The sequence below is a fragment of the Carettochelys insculpta genome, chromosome 6, assembly GCF_033958435.1.
Source record: "Carettochelys insculpta isolate YL-2023 chromosome 6, ASM3395843v1, whole genome shotgun sequence".
NCBI classification, from domain to species: Eukaryota; Metazoa; Chordata; order Testudines; family Carettochelyidae; genus Carettochelys; species Carettochelys insculpta.
This window is the reverse complement of record NC_134142.1, coordinates 102,622,501-102,628,930: the sequence shown is the minus strand read 5'-3', so window position 1 is coordinate 102,628,930 and position 6,430 is coordinate 102,622,501.

Below are 6,430 nucleotides of genomic sequence, written 5' to 3'. Positions count from 1 at the left end.
TTTTTTGCCTTGGCCAGGGAGATGCCTAGGGCTATTCTTGGTAAAATTCTCATAGGATCATAGAAACACGAGAGATGGAACAACTAAGTAGATGACTAAGTCCCTCTCTCTGTGAAAATCAGGGATGGAGACATTGACTGAACTGAGACGTAATAAGGGCATGCAAGTCTGCATGGCTCTATTCTTTCTGGTCCATCACAAGATATGTGAACTTGTGCCCTAAAATAAGAAAATTACGATGTTTGGACCTGCCACAGTTTCTTCAAGAAGGTGAAAAACTTGTTCATGCTAGAGACTCAGAACACCACAGAGCTAGCAAAAAAATCCTAACATACACACCATCGGGGCAGAAGTGTGTTCCCTATTGCCAGGGTGAAAGACATTAGAAGTCAGTAAATCTGAGTGTACTTACGGTTTAGATGATCAGTGGTTCAGATCCAGCTCTCTCTCATCTGAAACTATTTCCCCATTTCAGTCCTCAACCAAAATTCAGAGCTGGGGGAGTGTGGAAAATTATTTTGGCTCCTTTCTGTCCCAGTGAGACTTCATTCAGCCTTCCACTCATTTTCAAAACTGATGAGGTCACTTCAGTCAATCCCTCTTTCTCCTTATTTTGTAGTAATTAAGACTAATTTAGACTTTGTACTACTAGTTTCTGCCTGTCAGGTCTCCAGGGTGATTGGCAGGGCTCTCGCTAAAAACGACAATTGAATGCAGAGCACAATGAATAAGGTAGTTCACCTGAGCCCAGGTGGACATTCTTTCAGGTAAGGAACCTCTTTTTGTCAGGTTCTTAGATAAATTTTCTTAATAATTTTTTAATTTACATTTTAATACAGCACTCAGAAGCCATAGTGAGTCAAATGGATTAAACAACCAATCAATACATTAACTAAGTAAGCTTTTGGCTATGCGCTTGGCACCTAGCCTTGAAACTGTGGCTGAAAATGAGAACTGTGAGGTTGCTGTCAAACACAGTTTCTTCCTAACATGCTTTCAAGGTAGTCAGACCAGTGAGAAGAGTATGAAGTGCAGTTTAGATAGCCTGGTAATGGCTACACTTCTGTTTTAAATAGATTGTTTTTCTTTTTTGGCTAAAGAGCAGCTGAAGTCAAGTTATCACTTAAAGAGGTTGAGCTACAACTCTGATGTATTTTTCAAGAGAGTGAAGAGCTGAGCCTTTTAAAAAAGCATAGAGTTAAAACACAGAACTTTAACTCATGCTGTTTGATGCTTTACCCTACAACACCCTTGCAAATTATCTATAATCACATTGCTAGTATATCAAGTTTACATAAATACACTTCAAATATATAGAGATCAATAGATACAAATGTGCATTTAAAGGTGAATATCATACGTGCATTCTTACACATCCTCTAATTAATTCAAATAGTCACACTTTGGTTTTTTAAATTAAACGTTATAGTAGGCATCCTTCAGTCTGCATAGACTATGGATCGCACCCTTTATAGTTTCAACTGAGGACTTCATTTACAGCGTCTACTGTGACTATGAAGACCCACACGAGAGTGACAGTCCTTGCTGCTTCTCTTGCAGATGTGGTGGGTGTCTGGCAAGTCCTTAGTGTGCTTTCTGTGCGCTCGCTTCTCCTCTGCTAGCTGTCTGATCCTCATCTCGCCTTCTGAAGGCCCTTGTGTAACCCCTGCCTCCATCTGCCGTGGTCGTCTGCTAGTTCTTCGCAGTTGTCCAGCTCAATATCTACCTCTCTGAGGTCTCTCTTGCAGACATCTTTGTAGCGCAGCTGGGGGCATCCGGGAGGTCTTTTGCCAGAGGCTAGCTCACCATACAGGATGTCTTTTGGAATCCTTCTATCATTCATCCTGTGGACGTGGCCAAGCCAGCGGAGCCGACGCTGCCTGAGGAGGGTGTGCATGGTTGGGATTCCAGCTTGCTCGAGGACAGCGGTGTTGGTCACTCTGTCCTTCCATGATATTCCAAGGATGCGCCTGAGGCAGCGCAAGTGGAAGACGTTCAGCCTCTTTTCCTGGCGGGCATACAGGGTCCAAGTCTCGCTGCCATAAAGGAGGGTGCTGAGGATGCAGGCTCTGTAGACTTGCATTTTGGTGTGAGTGTACAGCTTGTTGCTATTCCACACTCTCTTGCTGAGCCTGGACAGAGTTGTGGCCGCTTTTCCGATCCTCCTGTTTAGCTCAGTGTCCAATGACAGGGTGTCAGTGATGGTGGACCCGAGGTACATGAACTCGTGGACGACCTCTAACGTATAGTTGTCAATGCTGATTGATGGGGATAAAATAGAGCTTACCATCAACTCTAAGCACTAAAATACTGTTAAGAGGGGACTGTTGCTGCCAAAAAGGCAGTAGGAAATAGAGAGTTCTGCTGAAATGTAACTATAACCTTTAGTGCTGTGGACTGACTAATAATAATGTGTATATTATTTTTAAACAGTATTTTTGGACAACTTTTTCCCCTATTTGTCTGGTCCTCCAATTCCAGCCTATGGTCCTGAAACTCCACAAGCTAAACACTTTGAACCAAAGGAACAGTATAGACCTAATGCATATTTTTAATGTAATAATTTCTTATTTCCTCCAGTAGCTCGTGTACTTATCAGACCCAGTCTCATAGGAAGATGGGGAAGGAGCTTCCGGACAGTCCTGTCTTTCAGCATGAAAATCCAGTTACTAAGCAGGAGTTCATAAGAAGCAGTAAGGACAGCTGGGTGACTTGGAGGAAATTTCTTGGGTTGGTCCCAGTTTAAAGCTTTTATATACCTACAAAATCCAGGTGAAGGTAAATCTAGCTCTGCTGGAAAGACAGTGGTTAAAGTTCTTAAGAAACACAAAGATTTTACACCAAGTGGTATGCTATCCAGGACCAATTAAATGTCATCTTAAATACTTAACTGAAGCCTTTTTATATGCTAGAGATCAGTTAAGTAGACGGAGCCAAATCAAACTTACATTTAAATTTTGTCATCAAGTTAATCTCAGGAGATTATACACCACATTTCAGGAATGATTTCAGAAAGCTTTCAGTACTACCATCTCTGCTAAGCTCACGTCAGGAGCACTGCAGCAGCCTTGAAGAAAGAAAACACACAGGGGAAATTTTCCAACCCCAAGAGCAAACAAGCACAAATAATTACAAAAGCGTTGCAGTTAGGTCCAAAGTAATGAAGGTGGCATCGCATGAAAGTCTCAGACAAATGACTCACAACAAGAACATTAAAAGAATATTTTTTGAAAAATGTGACAAGTTAATTTGTATCATGTCATAACATGATCCAATGAACTATGTGTCCTTTCTTCAACAAGCATTTCTCAAACAAATACAATGTGACATTTCAGACATTTTTGGGAACTAAAGGACAAAGCTTTCTGGGAGAGAAAAGCTGGTCTAGAGCTCAGGCTATTGAACTGAGACTGTCAGGAGATCTAGGGTGAGATTCCTACTCTTCTGTAGCTTATAATCATAGAATACTAGAAGTTGAAGAGGACTCAAGAATTCATAAAGTCCAGTTCCCTGCCCTCATGGTAGAGCCAAGCATCATCTATATCATCCCTGTTAGATATTTATCCAACCTGTTCTTAAATAGCTCCGATTATGGAGATTCTACAACCACCCTAAGCAATTTATGCCAGTATTTAAGCACCCTAACAATTAGGATTTTTTCCTCATGTTCAACCTAAACCTCCCTTACAGCAATTTAAGCCCATCACTTCTTGTCCTTTCATCAGAGGCTAAGGAAAATAATTTTTCTCTCTCCTTCTTGTAGACCATGTCCCTTCTTAGCCTTCTCTTTTCCAAAATAAACAACCCCAGTTCTTTTAATCTTCTCTCATAGGTTATACTTTCTAGACCTTTAATCTTTTTAGTTGTTCTTCTCTCAGCCCTCTCCAATTCCTCCACATCTTTCCCGAAATGTGGTGCCCAGAACTGGCGAAGTGCTCCAGCTGAGGAGTAGAGCAGAGTAGAGCGGAAGAATTACTTCTTGTGTCTTGTGTTTTGCTCACACACTCCTCTGCTCTTTTTTTTTTTTTTTGCAACAGTGTCACACTGTTGACTTATACTCAGCTTGTGGTCCACTGTGACCTGTAGATCCCTTTCTGCAGTAGTCCATCCTAGGGAGTCGCTTACCATTTTGTTTATGTGAAACTGATTTTGCCTCCACAAGTGCAGAGCTTTACATTTGTCCTTATGGAACATCACCCTGTTTTCCTCAGACCAATTCTCCAGTTTGTCCAGATCATTTTGAATTCAGACCCTATCCTCCAAAGCATTTGCAGCCCCTTCCCAGTTTGGTATCATCTTCAAACTTGATGAGTGTACTCTCTGTGCCATTATCTGACACCAAAACTGACCCCTGTGGAACTCTACTTGTTATTCCCTTCCAGCACAACTATGAACAATTACTAACTTCTCTCTGTAAACAGTTATTGAACCAGTTACACACCCACCCAATAGTAGCCCCACCTAAGTTGCATTTCCATAGTTTACTGATCAGGTCATGCAATACTGCATCAAATGCTTTACTAAAGTCTAGGTATACCATATCCACTGTTTCCCCTTTATCCACAATGCTTGTGATCCTATCAAAGAAAGCTATCAGGTTAGTTTCACCTGATTTGCTCTTGACAAATCCATGCTGTTCCCTATCACCTTATTATCTTCCAGATGTTTGTAGACGGATTCCTTAATTATTTGTTCCATCATCTTTCCTGCCACTGACGTTAAGCTGACTTGTCTGTAATCTCCTGGGTTGTCCTTATTGCCCTTTTTATAGATGGGCATTATATTTGCCCTTTTCCAGCCTTCTGGAACCTCTCCTGACTTCCATGATTTTTTAAAGATGATGGCTAGTGGCTCGGACACCTCTTCTATCAGCTCCTCGAGTATTATCAGATGCAATTCATCAGGTCCTAGTGACTTGAAGACAGCTGTTTTTTGAAGGAATTATTAATATTTTCTTTTCCTATTTTATCTTCTTGACGTATCCCATGTCCACTAGCATTCACTATATTAGGCACCCAGTCTCTATCACCTCCTTTGTGAAAACTGAAACAAAAAAATCATTAAGTACTTCTGCCATTTCTACATTTTCTGTTATTGTTCGTTCCTCTTCATTATGCAACAGGCCTACCCTGTCCTTGGTCTTCCTCTTGTTTCTAATATATTTGTAGAATGTTTTCTTGTTTCACTTTATGTCTCAAACTAGTTTAAGCTTGTTTTGTGCTTTCACCTTTTTTAATTTTGCCCCTACATTCCTGTGTTATTTGTTTATATTCCTCCTTTACACTTTGACCTAGTTTTCGCTTTTTATACAATTCCTTTTTGATTTTTAAGTCATTCAATATCTCCTGGTTATGGCAAGCTGGTCTCTTGCCACATTTCCTATCTTTCCTATGCAGAGGAATGGTTTGCTCTTGTGCCCTAAGTAATGTCTGGATATTTGAAGTCCCACAACCCCCCACCAAGTTCTGTGCTTAGGATGATTTGTTAGTTGTTTAAAAAAAAGCCTCATCCACCTCTTCTTCCTGGTTAGGTGGTCTGCAGTAGACCCCCCCTACCATGACATCACCCCTGCTTTTTACTCCTTTTAACCTTACCCAGAGACTTTTAACAAGTTGGTCTCCTCTGTCCATCTCAAACTCAGTCCACCAGATGTTCCCCTCAGCCTGGATTTCTGTAAGTGGGAAATATGAGTCACAGTCTCTGAAGCACTGCACCAGGGTCTGAGTAGATGCGTCCATGATCAGCTGGTCTGTCCGTCTAGAAGTGGAGGAGACAGGAGGAGTGCTGACACAGGTGATGCGAGTCTTCCTACGCATAGTAGGACTCCATCAGACTCCCTCTTACAAACACCCTCTCAGACTCCTCTGTTAGCAGCCCTGTTTGCAACCCCCCCTGCTGGTCACAAGCTCCTGCTCGTCACTTGGCCTCTGGCTTTTTTACTGACTGAAGAAGACACTTAGGACCAGATTTTTAAAGGTACTTAGGCATCTAAAGATGCAGCTAACCACCCAATGGAATTTTCAAAAGTGCCTGTGTGCTTTTGAAAATACCATAAAAATCTGCCCCTTAGAGCCTGGTCATGAGAAGCACTGGAAACCAATAGCTCCTATTAACTTCAACTGGAATTGTGGGTGTTCAGCCCTTCTGAAAATGAGGCCCTTAGTCTCTCTTGGTGTCATTTCTCCATTGGTGATGGGGAATAATTATCATTATTTCTATTACAATAGGTCTAGAGGCCCAAACAAAGACTGTATTCTAATTGTGTTAGGCACTGTACAAATCACAACTCCTCCTAAAGTAGAAGAGACAAAAAGTAGAAGGAACTCATTTTACAGACATGGAATTGAGAATCAGAAAAACCCAGATCCATAAATGTATTTTGGCTTATAGAGCCCACTGATTTCAGTGGAAGTTAGGAACCTAAATAAGT